At 36.2% G+C, this 21,282-nt stretch overlaps 1 long non-coding RNA gene across 1 annotated transcript in view; it reads left to right on the forward strand.

Moving 5' to 3' along the window:
• Nucleotides 1–7,452: 7,452 nt before the first annotated feature.
• Nucleotides 7,453–21,282, forward strand: part of LOC135209618 (uncharacterized) — a 64,670-nt gene continuing 50,840 nt past the window's right edge. The window contains exon 1 of the long non-coding RNA XR_010313390.1: nucleotides 7,453–7,598. This is a non-coding gene — a long non-coding RNA (uncharacterized LOC135209618). The remainder of the gene's footprint in view (nucleotides 7,599–21,282) is intronic.

Raw genomic sequence — 21,282 nt, forward strand, 5'->3', positions numbered from 1 at the left:
CTTAATCTCTGTATTGGCAAGATGTCATCTGCAGTTTTTGTCATTATTACATTTGTAAGGCCTAGGGATTTTGATTAATAATATATTGTTCGTGCGTTCTCTGTGACCTATGGAATGTGGAGAACAGTGCAGAGGTAACGACCTGAGAGTAGCTAATGAATGAGTTTCTGGGGGTGGCGTGAGATAAAAGTGCTTAGTTCAGGAAGTCAATGTACGACAGTTTATGAACTCTTCTCAAAGTGCCTTTGGGAAACTGGTTGTAGCCAGTAATATGAGGCGTTGTCGAAGTGTGCATTCGTATGTGCGTGTGCGCTTCTTCTATTCATAATGTATCACTAGCCAAGTCTATGGGAAGACTTGCACAGAGATTCGTGGGGGAAGGCAAAGCCACGATGGCAGATGCCAAAGTGTTTTTATTTATCAGTGAGTGAGATATTCCGGCTGAAATGGGTGAGTTGAATTACTTTAGCCAAGTTGAATTACTTTAGCCAAAGGGATGGCTTGTTTGATATCTTGTAAGATGTTCCATTTTATTAACTTTGTCTTTAAACTTGTGTGTACTTACCGGGATGTGTTCTGTATCTTTGAAACAGACGGATCTGGAAATGCCGGGGGATAAAGAGTTCCCGGAGGGGTGTGGACTTTTGGGTGACTTGACAATGTACTGTTTTTGAGTTAGTCTGTAAGACTGGATTACTTGGTTAATTGATTTATTTATTCTTGTAAATAAACGTTATGTTATGATGCAACTCTCTCATTTTCATTACCTGTTAGAATGGAGAGAGAGAGAGAGAGCCTGTGTGTGTAATAGGGTGTGTGGGTCTGCCTTCCGTTTCGTGTCCACGCTTACCTTATGAATACTGGGGGAATAATCCCCCCATGTTATAGTGGTGGCAGACGGTTAAAGAGGGGATATAAAAGTTTTTTCTTTTCTATGCCTAGGAACGCCAATGTAGAGATGGGTGGCCAGTTAGAAAATAAAAGGGGTAGAGAAAATATCCGTCCGTGGGATGGGGGGAGGAGGAAAGAAAATTTCTATTAGGGTCATCAAATTTGCCCGTACCAAGATTCTTCAGGGCGGGAGTTGTGAGACAAGCAACTCAGTCTAGTTCATGAGTGACGGTTGCTAGGGGTCATCTCGCCGATCGCGTTTGTATTGTGCCGACGAGATTTACGTATTCTACGAGAATTTCGAGTTCTTTTTTCCCATTATGGAGTGGTGAGTGTTAAACTATTGTTTATCAAAAGGGAGAGGGTTTTTGTTTAAATATTTCAGGGAAATGGGATTGGTTCAAGAGGTCAACAATTTTTCTTGTCTTTGCCCCATAGTGACGTGTTTTCTTTATTTGCACGTGTTTGTAATAGACTTATGCATTCGTCTTTGTTTAAAACATAGGAGTGTATTTTTCTATGCATGTGAACTGTGCTTGGATAATCATATTTGGCTTAGTGACACAGAGCGGCCACAATTTTACGGGCTCAGCACATTTCTGCAGAGAGGCGCCTTGCATTGCGAGGGTATACTGGCATCCCTCGGGGGGATAGTCGCATGGAGGGTACCACTGGCCTCCCTCGAGAGATAGTGCAGGGGAGGGTATTGCGAGATGGGCATTAGTGTATACCTTGGGAAGGGGTCCTCAGACACTGTTCAAGGGGAGATGGGGGTATTACTGGTATGCCTCGGGCTGTTCTGCCGCTCGACTGAGAGGTTGTTCTCACGGGGGGGAGAAATTTTTTTTTTCTCAGTGTGGGTGAACTCCCCCTTTCTTTTTTTTCTTTGTCGGGCTGTTGAAGACAAGTCTGGCCTTGACATTGGATGCTAAGATATCAGCTGATTGATTAGTTGATGAAGTGAAATGCCCGTAGAGTCTTTTTTTTTAGAAAAGATATTTTTTCTCTCTCTCTCTCTTGGAGGAAGAGAAAAGGAAATAAAAAGAGATTTTTCTTTTCCGTGAATGAGGGGAAAAGTAGTTAACATGCACGGGATGTTTTATATGTTTCTTTGTGCCTTGAAAGACACAAATCTTTTGGGGATACACAGATTATTTTTTTTTATTGTGTTGGAGAAATTGCTTTGAGATACCGATGACTGGTGTTGTATCTGTGTTGTGTGGCAATGGTGTTATGTCATGGGGTTGCATGTGGAAATGGTGGTATACCGTAAGATTCAGCATTACTGTTGTATGCTATTTTGAATTTCACCCTTACTTGAGATCTTTGCAAGAGAATTATTGCTATGAGTTTAGTTATTATTATTGTTATTATTAATAATTATTATACTTGAGATGTGTCACGGGAGGTTTGCTTAAGTATAATTATCATTACGGGAGACTTGTTTTACGAGAGTTTTGAGATATTTCATGGGAGATTATTCTATAATTATTACAGATAATTATTCAAGGAGAATTATTACAATGAATTAATGGGAGAAGTCTTGTGTTAATTGATTGTTGAGTTTTTGTAACTTTGGAGAATATTTTCAGTGATTCATGGGGATGAGTTTTGCTGAATCTTGATAAATCTGGTTGAATCTTGGTGAGTTGTGTGGAATCTTGCTGAATTTTTGCTGAATTTTGTGCTGAATTTTTGGAGAATGGACAAGCATTAACATTGGTGATATTTTTTGTACTGATACTGATGATTTTGATGATAGCAATTTTTTTTTGGTGATTTTGTGATAATGATATTTCTGATACTGATTTTTTATATACTAATACGTGGGCGTTTTAATGCTATCAAGGGAGGTGAAATCTTTTTTGAATTTGGGAGGAACTAACAACACATTATTTTAGTTTTTTTTTTTCCTTTTTTTATGAGTTCAGCAGATAATTGCTTGACCATCTAAGTGAGTTACCGGGAGATAGTGAACAGTGCCGTTGATTGTTTCTTTTCTCCTTTTTTGGAAATTAGCCATCGCGACACAAGTTTTTTTTACCAAGGGTGAATTTGAATTTATTTTTTCTCTCCAGTTGGTGTGGATATATTTTAATGTCTCAGTTCATGACTTAGAGTCATTGTTCGGGAACGTGTTCGTGTTTTAGCTATTTGATGCTATAGAGAAATATATGGGAGAATTTTTTGCACGTTTTGAATGCATACGTAGTGGCACTACATTTCTTCTCTGGATATTTGTGTTCCAGAAATTGTGAGTTTTCTTGCACAATACCCTTGTTGTATTTGTGACAACTTTGTGAGAGATAGGAAACTTGGTTAAGTTTTCTAGTGGCTTATGTCGTAGTGCATATGGAGAAGTCTTGGCTAAGACACTGTGAATTTGGAGTTCTGTTACAATGACTTGTGGCACGTTGGTGGTTTTTTCTAGAATTTTCTAGACAGTTTTATTTGCCGAGTTTTTGCCCTTTTTTTTAGCAGTTATGCTAAGTGGAGAGAGTTTTTATAGTTTTTGACTATAACATTGAGTTATTCTCTGGAGAATTGGAGTTAGAATTGAGATATAATTGAGAGATAATTGGAGGTATATATTATTTTGGAGTTATATTTGAGATATATATATTGGGAGATATATATTTTTGGCCATTTTTGATATTTGCCAATGGTGATGAGAGCTATTGTTTAGTTCAATTATTTTGCAGCCATCTTTGTTGCAAATGGAGACACATATTGGAGATTATGCAATATTTGTGAGTGTGAGTTAGTTGCCTTGAGTGCACATTTTTTGGAGATATATATTTTTGGAGCCTTGTTTTGTTCCACATGGAGTTATTGGGGAAATAGAGGTAAATATTTTGTATTTGCCGAAATAGAGGTGATTATTCTCTATTCTTGGAGTGGTGTTTTTTTCTACTGACATGTGGCTATTGGAGAAATAAGAGAATAATAATAGGGGGTTCTTCCCCCATGTTATAGTGGGGGTTGGTTATTAACCAAATGGAGGAAATATTTTTATAACCGGAGTGGTGTTATTATTAATATGGTGTCTCATAATGGAGTTGGAATTAATCTTGGGCGGGTGACCCTTGTGGTTGGTTATGGGAGTTTTTTTCGCAGCAAGTCAGGAGATTTCTGAGGTTTCTCTTTTTTGATTTCGTGTCTATTTAGAGGCGAATGGCATTACTGCATTACGAGTCCTATGGAGATGTGTGTGCATTTTTTATGTTCACAAGTGTGTTATTCTTGGAGAAATATAATTTGGGACAAAGTCATGTTGAGAGAATAAGTCTTCGAGACAAATTTTTGAACACATTAGTCATATCCTGGAGTTAATTCTGTGAAATGTGTCTGTTAGACCTTTTTCTAGAGAATCATGAGTTTCTAAACTTATGTGTCTGACTAGACAATTTTTATGCTACTGTTTGAGCATGCGTCCGCAGACGATTTTTCTGCTGACAAGCGATGTGATGAGCGCTGTGCTGTTTCTTTTCCTCTGATGGTGACAGATCAGAATTTTTACAATATCTGGAAATGTTGGCTATAGCATTTCACGAAAGTGCATGTGTGAGAGTTTGCTTTCTGGCAAATTCCGTGGCTTTACATGGAGCATTTCTTGAGAAAAACGCGGGTGTTATGCATATTATACATATGTTATGTATTTTGTGATTGGGGAAATCTACTTATGAATACTTTTCCTCGAGAGATATAATTTGGGGGATTGAGTTTAAGTAGCATTTCTTTTTTGGACGGGAGATTTGATTTTACCGGGAGATGTGATTTTTCTGGGGTTGTTACTTAAGTAATGGGAGTTTGACATTAAGTCTCATTGTAATTAATTATTGAGCAGTAAAGGGGTTTTGCTGTTAAAAGTTGGAAAGGTTTTGGGGAAAAGGTTTTTTTACTGATTTTGTGGGTTGTTTAAATGTCAGAACTTGCGAGAACATTTTTGGGTCTGGGTGTTACGTGATTCTTTTCTTTCTTGAGCTCGTTACGATTTTTTCTTTTTTTTTTCTTGTGAGCACATTCGAGTTTGAAATGTGAGTGCAGAATTCCGTGGAGTTGCTGTGATTTCTGAGTTGTGTGTGTGCTGATGTGCGAGTTTGGAGAATTGAGTTGGAGAACTTGATGTTTTTTTTTCTTAGAGAGTTGTGATGATGACTTATGATTTAGTAGTCATATTAAAGGGAGTTAATTGGGAGACGTTCAGTTAGTATTTCTGACTTTTTGAGATCATTGTTTGATGGAAATAGTATGTCTGAGTTAATTTTCTTAGATTGACCAGTGACTTGACTGACATACTAACACACACCCAAAGGAAAAAGTCGTTCCCCGACGCCAGCAAGACGTCCACCAGCCGTGAAGAGAGGTTGCTGCCATGTTGTCCAGGGTGATTACAAGTATTTCCATGATGGGTGATCGCGAGGATTCTACAGCGTGTTTTTTGGGGATCCGCAGAAGCCGTGAGAGTATTCTACGATGAGGGAGGCATTCCGTCTTCCTACAGTTGCTACAGCCTGCTATAGCCTGTTGCTGTCTGTTCGGCTACTTGCAGACAAACGAAGAGGGATATTCAAGAATCCTAATGCAGAAAATATGAGAGAAAATGCATCTTGTGTTATTGGGAGATTAAGCGTGATGAAGACTTATTTTATAATGCCAGAGACGTGCAGTTTTTCTTATATTTTATTTTAAGCTGGCCAGTGTTTTGTATTATATAAAGCAATTTTGCTAGGCGGGGGCTTGAGCTATTAGTGGTGGCCGCCGAGCTATCTGTAAGGCCTAGGGATTTTGATTAATAATATATTGTTCGTGCGTTCTCTGTGACCTATGGAATAAGGAGAACAGTGCAGAGGTAACGACCTGAGAGTAGCTGATGAATGAGTTTCTGGGGGTGGCGTGAGATAAAAGTGCTTAGTTCAGGAAGTCAATGTACGACAGTTTATGAACTCTTCTCAAAGTGCCTTTGGGAAACTGGTTGTAGCCAGTAATATGAGGCGTTGTCGAAGTGTGCATTCGTATGTGCGTGTGCGCCTCTTCTATTCATAATGTATCACTAGCCAAGTCTATGGGAAGACTTGCACAGAGATTCGTGGGGGAAGGCAAAGCCACGATGGCAGATGCCAAAGTGTTTTTATTTATCAGTGAGTGAGATATTCCGGCTGAAATGGGTGAGTTGAATTACTTTAGCCAAGTTGAATTACTTTAGCCAAAGGGATGGCTTGTTTGATATCTTGTAAGATGTTCCATTTTATTAACTTTGTCTTTAAACTTGTGTGTACTTACCGGGATGTGTTCTGTATCTTTGAAACAGACGGATCTGGAAATGCCGGGGGATAAAGAGTTCCCGGAGGGGTGTGGACTTTTGGGTGACTTGACAATGTACTGTTTTTGAGTTAGTCTGTAAGACTGGATTACTTGGTTAATTGATTTATTTATTCTTGTAAATAAACGTTATGTTATGATGCAACTCTCTCATTTTTCATTACCTGTTAGAATGGAGAGAGAGAGAGAGAGAGAGAGAGAGAGAGAGAGAGAGGGGGTGATTGCCGAGAGAGAGAGAGAGAGAGAGCCTGTGTGTGTAATAGGGTGTGTGGGTCTGCCTTCCGTTTCGTGTCCACGCTTACCTTATGAATACTGGGGGAATAATCCCCCCATGTTATACATTTATTGCTGATATTTTGATTTTTCATTATTACTGTGATTACTAGCAAGTTAAAGTTTTATTTTCATTTAATCTATGTATTAAGCCCTCTGGACCTGACTACTGTAACCACCTAAGGTCTCTAGTTGAAATTTGAGTTATATATGTGCACCAACTGTTATTACTCTCAATGCATATTTTTTTTCTCACCAATATTATTACTTATTACCAGTATTATGATTACTAGCTTTTATGGTACCTCAGCTATTTTGTGGATAAGTGCCGATTATTCATTTTCTTTTTTTATTTTATCATGTCTCATGTATCTAGATTGTGTATGTAACTGTCTGTATTTTGTATATTCAATGTATATGGCCCCGAGCCAAAATAAAGCATATTATTATTATTATTATTATTATTATTATTATTATTATTATATTATACACACACACATATATATATATATACATATATATATATATATATATATAATATATATATATATCTATATATATATATATATATATATATATATATATATATATATATATATATATGAGTGAGTGTGTGTGTGTGTGCATGCAGCTCGTCAGCAGAGGTAAAAATAATACTTCGCACTACACCAGACGCCCAATGAGAAACTCTAAGCAAAGTATACAACTCCCATCGCTAAGCAACGCTCACTATGGTTTCTGTAAGACCAAACAATGTTGAAACTCTAAGGATTGTTTACGCTACGTTTCGCCACTTTCCTGTTTTCCCTCTCTGTTCCCAATTTCTAAAATGATTATTATTCAAGCGTGTGAGAACTTCCGTTCACGCAATACATTTGCTTAGCGACTTTGGGACGAAAGTAAATCGTATGGTAGCTGCATATGTCGTTTGCTGTTACTAAGACTCTTAACCTCGATGTTAGGGACAACAAACAACGGACTAACATGCAACTGACTCTATTACTGGGCGCGATCTCAGTCGGCGACGAAACTGTGACCGAACAGATCGGATACGAAAACTTTAGCCCGCTCCCCGCGAGCAGGAAGCTTTATATTTCGAAAGTCTGATAAAGGTCAGTAGTGTGTGAGTGTGTGTTATTCGAATGTCTTCGGTGTTTGTAAACAATAATGTGTATTTAAACACTTGTCGCACACACAGTTATTTCGACGTGAGAAATGTTGTTAGCGCAACTGCGGCAGTTTTGGCAGAGCCAGCTACTTCATAGGAGTGCAATTTGAGAAAAAAAAAGGGGGTTTGATTTAAAAGTCGGATTCCTGTCAAGTACATTACTCGGCTTTATTTCAATGAAAAAAAAATATAAATTAAATATATATATATATATATATATATATATATGATCCCCAAAGGACTAGTACTAAACATGACGAAACTGTGATTCATCTGCACTGTTTTCGTAGTGTTTAGTACTATAGTGAATTGGTGATTTCACAGTATTACTGTAACATATACTGTATATATTTATATATATAATATATATTATAATATTATATTATATATATTTTTCAATAACCTTCATGCGGGGAATAAGCCAATATATCTTCTGTAAGATACGAAATAAGATGAGTGTTCGTACAATTTTTTTTTTCCAGCAAATAAAAGAGCTACCAAATGGAACTCAAACCACAACCCTCTAATCGCTTATTAGTTAGGAAGTTATTTTCGCCAAGTCTGAATTTAGTATATACTGATTTGGCAGCGAGGTGTCTCTCTCTCTCTCTCAACCACCCCCTCCACCAGGCTCTACCTCTCTCTCTCTCTCTTAGTCGAAGTAGAGATGAGACTAGGTGCACTGCCAAACAAGGTCAGGAAAAGGCACTAGAGCGTCCAAGAGTGACCAAATGCAGAGGATGAAACCTGTTCATATAGAACAAGCCCACCAAAGGGGCCAGTTGACTTGAGATTCAAGCTTCCAAAAGAATATTGTATTGTTCATCAGAAACGCCTGGAAAAGGCCCATGGAAAAACAGCTACCCCAACTTGGGATTAGGCTAAGTGGACGGAGAAGTATCGCGGAACCTTGAGAAAGAATTCGGCGCACAAAATCGATGTTGCGGGACTGCAGAGCGGTGGTGGTGCGCCACTCAAGGAGCACTTAAGGCGCACGAAACTTCAAGAGGGTGTATGGCTCCTAAGATACCAATGTTGTGAGCGCAGTGGTGTCAGAGAAACTGCTGTACACACCTGCACACGTCGGGGGCTTTCTTCTCAAACGTCTCTAGGAACACTTTGATTTGAATTCTTACAGAGTGTGATCACAGCCTTTGTGACAATTCTAATTTTCAAATGAATCACACTGCAGCTATTAATCAAGGACCAGACTCATTTGCTTTCTACGTCTATATTGCTGATTCGAACGCAGATCAAGCACCAAGTCACTGGTTGGTTCGATTTGTAATTATTCTACGATGGGAGGATGGAGAATTTTTTGGGAAATACAGCACTGGAAAGACCCTTTCATTGCAGACTAATCAATAATCGGCAAATGACTGCTATATACTACATATTTTTCAGTCGCCAGCAGTTTTTCAATATTAATTCATCCTGTAATGGTCAACAAAACCTTATCATGGCCTCTCTGACCTCATGCAATATTTGTCACACTTAACTCTCAAGGATAAAGTATAAAGTAGAGAACAGAGACAAACGTTCTCTCAGCTGCAGTTTTCTCAGAAGACTGGTCTAATATTCTTAATGCCTAGCTAGACGAAGTCAGGGCAAAATAACAATGGATGGAAAGATCAACGGTATTTGCAATGGCGGAAGGTGGAGGGAACAACTTTACTACATCAGAACCGTGACTGGAAGGAATTAATACTGCGAAATGAATGTTCACAACCAGCTTGGCCATTCGTCATCGTCTAGTGTCGTTGAAGTGTTGTCAGGTCAAGTATGGGGTCATATTTCTAAGCATGAGCTATTGTCAGATGGGTCTAGATGACTCGGGTATAGGTCTACGGCTTCAATTTGGTAACCAGAATCATACCTCTTGTATCCTAGTACTCGAGTAACTTTTTAAAATATTAGCCACGTTTGATCTGAAACAGCTGTTGACAAAAAAGCTCTATTTCTACCGAGCGGAATAACATTGTAAACAGAAGTCCATTTAATGGGACCATTTCAAATGTTGAGCCAATTTCATTCTGAAATTACCGAATGTAACTTATGATTTCCTGGTTCAGTAACCAATATCTCTGGATGGCCTGGTTCTGGAACAGAGGCTCTGGAACAGAAGCTCGGAGCAGCGGCTAAAGAGGTCATAGTACTGACACACTGGTACAGACCTGAGTTCAAAACCTTGAGTTTAAGTAAGACAGGTCAAGGGGAAGTCTGGGCTTTGCAGTAACTTTTTCTTTAAACACGTGTCTCTCCTACTTAATACATTATACGCGTCAGGACAATGAGGAATTTCCTGATATTTTTCGCCTTTTTTTTCCCCCCTACGTTCTCTGTACCTCAAATGTATAGCCTGTGCGAGTGTTATCTCAGTGTTAATGCTATTTGTCAATATACACGTCATCTGGGAAAACCCCGAATCACCGGGAGAAGCACCAGGCTTGTCTGCGCGCTGGTGTAGTGCACGAACAGGAATTGGGAACAGGAGGAGACTCTTCAAGAAAAGGGAGACTGCTGATCGAGCCACATTTCTCCTCAGCAAGGGAACGAAACTGTTAAGGTAAGTTGATGCGTTCACACTGTTCAATGCCAAGCACTTTGCTTAATCCCAGACATCAACAGATCAGTGATGGGAAACCAGTCATGACGTTTCTAATCTACTTCATCATCTCATGTCATTTAGCTTCCTGTCACGTGTTTGGAATGGTTAAGTATTTCCTGCCTGCATTGCCAATACATTTTCCATACCCTTCTTTCCTTTCTGGTACACCAGCCAGTCAGGGTTTCCTTAAGATTCCACGATACCCCAGTCACAGAGGATAGATTCCTAGTGCAGAGGATTCACAGATACAACTTGGACAGGACTCAGATATTTATTAGTCACTACCATACAGTATTAATGAATCACTTAACCATTTACTGAAAAACGCCTTTATAGTAGTATAATTACCAATGTACAGTGATGCTCAGATCTCATGCGACATGACTCTCTAGGATTTCGTTCAAAATTTACTAACTGGCAACCTAGCATGCTCCATATATTTGTATTATTTCAATGATAAAACACGATTATTGCATACAATAACGCCATAATATGTTTCATAAGGGTGAAATCTGCCACATATTTCAAAACTGTAAGAAAATGTCACATGTAGCCAAATTTCAGAAAAACTCTTACGAAACATTTTCAAAACTTTTGTTCACTCATCGCTGAAGCATTTGACCAAAACGAAGTCGTCATCAAACCTCAGTTCAAAAGTTAAATAAAAATAAAGGAAAAAAAATTGTCATAACATTAATAATGCTTCCAAAGCAAGCATAAAATTTGAAATAGTTGTATTTGATTGCTTTTATACCTCAACGCTGAAAAAAATGTAACATACATATACAAAAGTAGAATGCACCCACCGATATCAACGTGTGAGGGGACCATGGGTGACGCATTATTAGTGTCAACAACCACCCGATGTAACATAAGTAGGTCTACAATGAGTAGCGACCATGATATTATCTTGAAAACCTTTACTTTATATGTGTTAGAGGAATGTTTGGATTTTCATACATAAGTATTTGTTATATTTCTTAAACATTTCAAAATTGATGGCTAACTAGCAAGTATTCGCCTATATATGCAATTATTCTTTTGTCAAAGCCAAGTTATTATCCCTAGAACTAGGTGTTAGATTTCTTTTCTTTACACTTAACATTCACATCCCTCTATTAACAATTTCTAGCTAGAAAGCAAATGAGGTTATCTACACATTCTTGCATTTCAAGTTAGCTTATGAAAGAATTAATTATACACCAAAAGCGAGCAGAAGGACTTTTAAGAAAATAATATTTTAAACCAGTTGAAAAACAAGATATTAATACTTATGATATTTCGATTAATAGCCTTCTTCTACATATAACCAAAATCATAATCATCTTTTATTCCTCAAAGAACAGGTAATCTCTACAAATAAATTCATTAGTAACATAGATTACATCTCAGAAGGCTTAAAATTATTTTATAGGCCTATTAATCATTTTGCAACATACAGGCAGCTTAAACACAGCCTGAAACTTCAACATTCAAAGAAAACTGGTTGTAATTCATATTTCTATTGTATTCCTCAAAGAACAGGTAATCTCTACAAATAAATTCATCAGTATAACAGATTATATCTCAGAAGGCTTAGATGATTTTTTTAGGCCTATAAAACATTTTGCAACATACGGGCAGCTTAAACACAGCCGAAAACTTCCACATTCAAAGAAAACTTGTTTTAATTCATAGTCCTACTTTGCCATAATTGTTATGACTGTTGAGCTTATTTTGTCTACTGTCACAATGCTGCAGACGTGGTTATGTTGACCAGTCCGAGGTGCTAGCATGTCAAGTGTGCTTTCATTGCTGACACCGCTAACCTTGTCACACCGCATTTGATAAATGTAAAGTTAAAATTAATTTAATAACTAAAAGTTAAACATATCAAAGAGTAATAACATGTAAGTGACAAATGAAATTAATCACTCAAGGGGAATTGTAAATCGATGGCACTCAAATGAAACAAATTACGACAATCAATAATTTCTTATGAGACAGACACTAATAACTACAATAAAAGACAAATAGCACGGAAACGAGTGAATACACAAAAACATTAGAAAATATAATCGTTGTGAGAGGAATTCCTCACAGCGTAGAGTGGATGGGGGAAAATACAGTGTTGCCACGATTTCTAATTTAAGAATTCGCTATGGTCAAAATACATACACATTATTATACCCCATTATACAGACAGTTTATTGAGACGATGTTTTAAACCAATAGAGGAGAGTAGCTGTTTTTAGAAAAGAATCAATCTACATCAATTTCGTTCCTCAAGTTGATTGTCAGTTTGTAGATAGAACCGGCACACTGTCACACTTAAGGGACGCCGAATGAGACCATATTCCAGCACCTCCCCAAGTGTTTCTTCTTGGCAACTTTCACCTGGCGCGGGTCGAAAATTCATGTTGCCAGATAACAAGCTGTCCATTCCTACGATCTCGCCGTCCACAGTCTTCAAAGGGCTGGTGATGGTGTCGTCATGAAGATTGCTTCGTTGAAGAATTCGAAACCCGACTTTAACGTCTCTTTTTATTTTGCTGGCATCTAAAACGCGAACAGTGATATAAGTGAAATTGCCAAGGACATTATTGTTTGACTTGCTGATGACGTTGTCGATCTTTAGCTGGATTGGCTTATCTCCCACAGAGGCATTGTGAAAGAGAATATAGTTGTTCCCTAATGTGATCAGGCACTCATTTTTAACAGGTGAGTTTCCCTGAGGAGTGGCATTGTTAAACAACGGTGTTGTGGTCGTTGCCAATGGTGTCGCCGTCAAGGTGGTTGATTCTGGGAAAGTGTCGCCTTTTCCTTTGGCTTTATTCTGTAATGGCAAATTGATTATTACTGGTATGAAGATTATGCAGATAATGCCTAGTACCAGCACCAATATAATAGCTTTCGACAACCTCCCTTTACATAGAGGCCCTTGTCCGGATGTTTCCTGCAAGTCCTCCGATGGCAGACATCGAGAGGATGTAGTACGTACATTTGTCGACCTGTCCATTTGAGTGTATATGCTTGGGAAGTGGTATGGCCTGGCTGGTGTTACGAACAGATGCTTTTTCACTGCAACCTGCAAGCAAAGATAAAAATGACCTGAGAGCAGAGATAAAAAAAAAAAAGGATGCTGCGGTTATCAAGCTAAACTGGCAAACACGACATTCAGGCTTGAAGTTAGCAGACGGACATTCACAGCAGTGTTGGGGTTGGCTATGTTGGAGCTTTGTAATATTCAGGAATTCATATATATATATATATATATATATATATATATATATATATATATATATATATATATATTGCTACTTTCAAAATGCATATATCCCCTCTCAGACTGCATAAAATGTTATGTAGACTTTTGTGAAACATTTTTTCAGATTCCTAGATAGCTTAGAGATAGGATGTTTTAAATGTGTGTTCAGATTTCGCATAACATAATGTAAAAGAATATATATATAATGTAGAATATAAAAAGAGAGAGATTTTCTTTGTCCATTCGAAACTACGATTGTTTCCCTATTATGTCCGCATTGTGAGATTAGAGGAACTGCGAGATCTGTTTGCTTTCCTAATCTGTCAACACGTTTGATAAGTGAGCTCGAATCTTCAATGTGTTTTGGGAATCTGTCATCATGTATGATAAGGGACTTCTCCTTCGTCTCGATCGGGTATGAACCTTATTGTATACTGGTCTTGTACGCGTATGTCTTTGCCAAGTGCCACGTGCAGATTACACATTTTGTATATAAAGTTGCTTAAGATTTCAAAGCTTCTGGAAGCATTGTGCCAAAAACGTTTTGTCATCTCCCCTGTCCAGTTTCCGCAAAGGAAGAGAATTTCATTAGATCTTAGATTCTCGAGGCGTTAACATCTCTTTCCCTCTCTCTCCATCGCATAGCACTTTTGATCTTAAAGTAACGTAACGATTTCATACTTATAAACTGGTCACTCGTAACTTGAGAATTTCATATTTGATATTTCTTAGAGTTTATTTTGTATTATTTAGTGTTTTTGTGGAATCTGAACAAACATAGTTGTTGTAACTGTGCCTGGTTTTTGTGAAAGTGTAAAAAACAAGACTGCAGCAAAGAAAGAAGTTGGTATACCAAAAAGGTAAAGTGTTTTATATTTTTTATTCGTTGCAACTAATAACTAATAACGGACAGGAACAGTGGTTAACTAATAACTAACAGATGGTTACGAAGGTTTGGTAAAAACTGATGGTTACAATGTTTTGAGTGAAAAGATTTACACTTTTACACATTGCAAATTTTTGTGTTTTGCGTTTGTTTCATTTTGTGCATTTTTTCATTTTCTTGTTGAAGTGTGCCTTTTTATTTTGATATTGTCCGCATTTTTCTGTATTTTCACTTGCATTCACAATTTAATTGACTTAGTTATTTTCATTGCTTAGTCATTGCACATTTAATTGAATTTAACACTTGTGAATTAATTTGCATTTACTTAGAATTCTTTTCCAAGTTTTATTATTGTTTAGCACTTGTGAATTAATTTCTAATTTTCAATTATTGCCTAACACTTTTGAATTTCAATTGAACTAATTTTCTTGAATTTTGTGATAACTTAATTTTGATTTAATTTTACTTAATTGATTCAAGAATTAACTAAACTTTACTTTGTTTTCAAGTAACAGTAATTTTCCCTGATATTGTGAATTTTACTTATAAATTTTGAGTTTCATAATAAATTTTGTATTTAAAATTTTTATAAGTATTTCATTTCTAACCAGTATATTTGCATTTGATTATATTGATGTTAGGTAGAAACATAGAGTGGTAATTGATCTGCTTTCCTTCAATTTACTTGAAATGACTTAGAACCAGGGAAGTACTTAGACTTCTGAAATCAGGGAAACACTTAAAATTTGGAAATTAATTCATAAGTGCTAAACGACAATAAAACTTGAAAAGAATTTTAAGTAAATGCAAATTAATTCATAAGTGCTAAATTCAATTAAATGTGCAACGATTAAGTAATGAAAATAACTAAGTCAATTAAATTGTGAATGCAAATGAAAACACAAAAAATGTGGAAAATACTAAAATTATAAAAAGTATTAATCATACAGAATCTAAAATAAAAAAGACACGCTTCAATAAAAATGGATAAATGCACTTCAAATGAAAAAAAAAAAAAAAAAAAAAGATCAATGTGTAAAAATGTAAATTGTTTTTCAGCCAATGTAAATATTAGTTTAAATTTTTACCAAACCACTGTTACTATTAGTTATTAGTTTTTTAAACCATCATAACCAATAGTTATTAGTTGCAACTAATAAAAATATAACACACTTCACCTTCTTGGTATACCAATTTTCTTTCTTTGCTGCGCTGCAGCTTGTTTCACACTTTCACAAAAACAGGCGTCGTTACACACACCAGTACAGTGTTTGATCAGATTCCACAAAAAGCACTAAATAATACTAAATAACTCTAAGAAATATCAAATCTGAAATTCACGAGTTACGAGTGACCATTCAGTAAGTATTAAATCGTTATGTTACTTTGAAATCAAAAGTGCCGAGAGAGAGAGAGAGAGAGAGAGAGAGAGAGATGTGAACGCTTTGAGGATTTAAGCCCGAATGAAATCTTTCAATTCACACAAGAGCTGGGCAGTGGATCTGGCACAAACGTTTTGGGCATGCATAAGATGACGCAATGCTTCTAGAAGCTTCTAAATAGTGACGTAACTTTACAGAAAAACTGTGAAAGCTGCATGTGGTTTCAGCAAAGAGGTACGCGTATGAAACCAGTCTGCTCAACAAAGACATGTGCTCGACGAACAGACTCAAGCGAGTAAGATGATTGACATGTTTTTAAAAACAACATGGAAAAGCGAGTTCCTCTAATCTCAAGGCGAGGAAAAGTTACTGAAACAACTCTAGCTTTGTTAATCTCTCTCTTTCTTTACATTCTACGTTATATATTCTTTTACATTATGTTATGCGAAATCTGAATACAAATTTTAAGACATCCTAACTCTAAAACTAGCTAAGGAATCTGAAAAATGTTGCAAACCTATATACATAACATTTTGTACAGTCAAAGAGGGGATATATGCGTTTTGAAAGTAGTAATATATACTATATATATATATATATAATATATATATATATAGATAATAGTATAATTATATTATTATTATATTATTATAACATATATATATATATATATAATTTATTATTAAATATTGCTATTTTCAAAGTGCATATTTCCCCTCTTTGAAATGTCATGTAGAATTGTGCAACATTTTTTCAGATTCCTAGATAGCTTAGAATAGGATGTTTAAAATGTGAGTTCAGACTTCGCATTACATGTTATAAAAGAATATGTATATGTAACGTAGTATGTAAAAAGAGAGAGATTTTCTTTAACCGTTCAAAGCTATAATTGTTTCAGTAACTTTTCATCTCTCCGAGATTAAGCGAGCTCGAGTCTGGCGTTGTTATCAAAACATGTCAATCTTAATTATCGCTCAACCTCCGTTTCAGTCGGGTATGTGTCTGTTGAGTAGACTTGTCTTGTACGTGTATGTCTTAGATCAAAGCTACGTGGAGATTGCAAATTTTGTATGTGAAGTTGGGTCAGATTTCGAAGCTACTGGAAGCATTTGTTCCAAGAACGTTTGTGTCATCTGCCCTGTCCAGTTTCCGTAAAGGAAGGAGATTTCATTATATCTTAGAACCTCGAGGCATTAACATCTCGCTCTCTCTCTATCTCTCCCTCTCCATCGCATACCACTTTTGATCTTAAAGTAACGAAACGTCAATTGGTCAATCGTAACTTAGAATTTCATATTTGATATTTCTTAGAGTTTGTTTAGTGTTATTTAGTTTGTTCTTGTGGAATCTGAACAAACATTATTTCGTAACGGCGCCTGGGTTTTTGTGGAAGTGTAAATCAAGCCTGCAGCAAAGAAAGAAAGAAATTGGTATACCAAGGTAAAGTGTGTTATAATTTTATTAGTTGCAACTAATAACTAATAACGGTTAGGTAATAACTAATAGCCAATAATTGTTAGGAACAGTGATTTACTAATAACTAATATTTAATGGTTATGATGGTTTGGTTAACTAATAACTAATAACAGGTGGTTATGAAGGTTTGGTAAAAACTGTTGGTTACAATGTTTTGAGTGAAAACATTTACACTTTTACACATTGCGTATTTTTGTGTTTGTGATTGTTCCACTGTTTGTGTACTTGTTCATTTTCTTATTGAAGTGTGTCTTTTTACTTTATATTTTTATTTGCATTCACAATTTAATTGACTTAGTTATTTTCATTGCTTAATCATTGCACATTTAATTAAATTTAACATTTGTGAATTAATTTGCATTTACTTAGAATTCTTTTCAAGTTTTATTATTGTTTAGCACTTGTGAATTAATTTCAAATTTTCAATTATTGCCTAACACTTTTGAATTTCAGTTGAATTAATTTTCTTGAATTTTGTGATAAATTAATTTTGATTTAATTTTACTTAATTTGATTCAAGAATTAATTAAACTTTACTTTGTTTTCAAGTAACAGTAATTTCCCAGATATTGTGAATTTTACTAATAAATTTTGAGTAATAATAAATTTTTGTATTTAAAATTTTTGTGTTTTATTTTTATACCAGTATATTTGCATTTGATTATATTTGTGTTAGGTAGAAACACAGAGTGGTAATTGATCGGCTTTCCTTCAATTTACTTGAAGTGACTTAGAACCAGGGAAGTACTTAGACTTCAGAAATCAGGGAAATACTTAGACATTTAAAGTTGTTGATGGAGTGATGCCCTTTGATTAATTTAATTACTTACAAGATTACCTCACACCTGTTTTGATGAACTTAGTCTGATTTTCTGCAATACTGGTAAGTGTTAAGGGATCACTGTTGCCTTTAAAGTATTCAGTCGTTTAATACGTGTTATGAGGGTTCAGGTGTCTGGCTTTTGGTGAGGTAATAATTGATAAATGGTAACCAGATACTTGGCACTTCGTAAACAATATACTATAGTATATATATATTATATACTATATATATATATATATATAGATATATTATATATATTATATATAATGTATTATCATATATAATATATACTATATACTATATGTATATATATATATATATATATATATATATATATATATATATATATATCTATACATAATATATATATATATATATATATACACTGTAGAGAGAGAGAGAGAGGGCAACTTTGTTGGGGGCACAAAACAGGAAACTTTGTTGGGGGGCACAAAAAAGGCAACTTTGTTGGGGGGCACGAAAAAAAATTCACATATTGTCTATGCACATAACCGTCTGCTGGCAGATGTCCTCCACTATTTCCGTATATGGACTATGAACAGTGTGCCCTTGGAGATTTAACTAACAAATCCCCGGGTCCTCCAGAGCTTCCGTGCTCTCTAATGGAGCTAAGTTTATGTTCCTTCTTGACGTGCAATGCTGTCCACAACTCTGTAAAATTCAAGGCTCGATATCGAACGACCACGACTTGCTTATCAAAGTAATATATATACTTTCTTCTCCTTGACATTTACGCGGATAAAGTGAAGAAGTTGACGAAATTTAAATCTATAACGGAGCCTTTTAAGAACACGTTATCTATCCGCTTTCAAATACATACTTTCTATATTTGATGGCTGTTTTTCCTAATACTTGTTGTATAGGGTGCTATAGTAGATTCACATCAACCGTGCATTTGATGTCTTGGCCAGTCCCTTACAACGTTCCTGATTGGCTGTTGATAAGCCAATCACAGGGCTGGAAACTCTCAGTCTCTCGAGAGAGTTCACATACGCAGGATCTATGTTCCACCTCTCTTGAGGGATACGTCTTTCATAAGTATCCCTCAGGAGAGGTGGAACATGCATCCTACCCTTTGTGAGCTCTCGAGAGAGACAGAGTTTCCAGCTCCGTCATTGGCTCATTAACAGCCCAACAGGAGCGCCGTAAGGGACTGGCCAAGACGTCAAATGCACGGTTGATGTGAATCTACTATAGTATAGATTTCATATGACACTCCCGTCATGAAACTCCCATACTCAACCCCCCACCGCTTTTTTTTTCTTCTACAAGCACCTAACAGAGGTCATTCAAAGGACTACGTATCCCATTTTCGACTGCTTAACCTGAAGGCGACTGAACATCGATTCTTCAACACAGCAAAAGTGAAATCACGATCAACATGTACTGTTATGTGCAGTCGGGGAAAAGTTTCTTTTCACCCCTTGCATTCACTAAACATGCTAAATGGCAACGCTGGTTTTGTTTATGTAGTAGAAACTATCTAAAATAAGAATGAAATCTCTGCTCTCAAAGTCGAGCCTTATTGGTGGAGACTTTTCCTTATCAGCTAACATATTTTCGTTTTTTGTTTGTTTGTTCTGACGTTACATGGAACCAGTATGGTTATGCGGCAACGGGACTAACGGCTTTACGTGACTTTCGAACCATGTCGAGAGTGAACTTCTACTATCACCAGAAATAGACATCTCTAACCCCCCTCAATGGAATGCCCGAGGTGGCATGCCAACACCATACCGACCACGCCACCGAGACGCACCAGCTAACATATATTTACTTGATTATTTCAAAAGAAATAAAATTACCTAATAAAGAAAAAAGTGAACGAACAAACTACAACGTGATTCATGGATTTATATGTGATTTTCAAAGATTATATAAGACATTGTATCAGAGCGAAATTACATAACGTAATATCATCATCATACACTTGCGTTTGGCTCCAGAGACTGACAAAGGAAATGGGGGGCGGTGGGGTGTTGGTGCGGGAAGAGGGAGGCCCCGTTAACTCCTACACTCCTGACTCCTAAACCTTTCGAAGTTGGTTCTGATTTCCCATTGAAACGATGAATAATGTAGCTACAACGACTGAAAATGAATATCGATACCATTTCCGCAAAATCATAAACGCAACCTATTCCTATACACGAAATGAGAGAGAGAGAGAGAGAGAGAGAGAGAGAGGAGAGAGAATTTTCATAGAACTTCAAATGAATGAGCGGACGGGTGAGTGCCTCTGATTGGCTGATTACAGTTATGGGTAGTATTGATTTGTTTATCGACATATTGAATGAGGCTCATCATCTGTTTTGTGAAATCCAAATATTTTCCGTCAAATTTGTGTTATTCAGTCCAAGAGCGGAGAAATAGATCCATCTTGAACAGCCAACCGTTCCGTACATCGTTATCAGAAACAATCAAAATGCTGTTTTTATGAGAATATATGGATGAATAAGATTATTGGAAATATTGAATTCCCAACAGATACACAGGCGTTTGGAGATGATAATCATGGACAGGAATATTTTAATTAATACAAATTTCATGAAATGTATTGGCGACCCTGATAGGAATTCTATTTTTAGACATACTTTGTAGCAGTTGTCGGATATTTATTTTTTTTTTTTTTCTGCTCATTCGTCCTGGCCAAGAATATAGGATGTCTACCCAAGAAGGACCAAGAGATGTCAGCTAAGAACGAACTCAGAAGTGAGATCACACTGACAAATTTTCATATGGAGTCATTTTTACTATTAACATAATCTTATTATACCACAGTTTTTGTCATAATTTATCAGCCACTGGCTGTTGCTCTTTTACTTTCAAATTATACTTAGTTATAATATTTTTTACAACATTGTTACTGGGATAGGGAGAGTATATGTTTTTTGTTTATCATATACAAAAATTCTTACGTAGCCTAAAATAAAATACGCTATTTTCATTGTTGCACGCAAATTTCATGTCTTTAGTTCTTGCCTAAGGCAACATATTAAATATACTTTTAAATACGAAAAATCATCATAAACAACAATATGGTATTCAATTATATGTGTCTAAGGGATCAATGACCAACACCAAGTGTTGGAAGCATCATTGCTATTAAAGGTAATATTTGTCTCTCAGATCCAAGGCTGGAGATTTCATAAGAGCTTGGATCTGGTTTCTGTCAACTGAGAAAAGTG

The sequence above is a fragment of the Macrobrachium nipponense genome, chromosome 38 (genome assembly GCF_015104395.2).
Source record: "Macrobrachium nipponense isolate FS-2020 chromosome 38, ASM1510439v2, whole genome shotgun sequence".
Classification (NCBI taxonomy): domain Eukaryota; kingdom Metazoa; phylum Arthropoda; class Malacostraca; order Decapoda; family Palaemonidae; genus Macrobrachium; species Macrobrachium nipponense.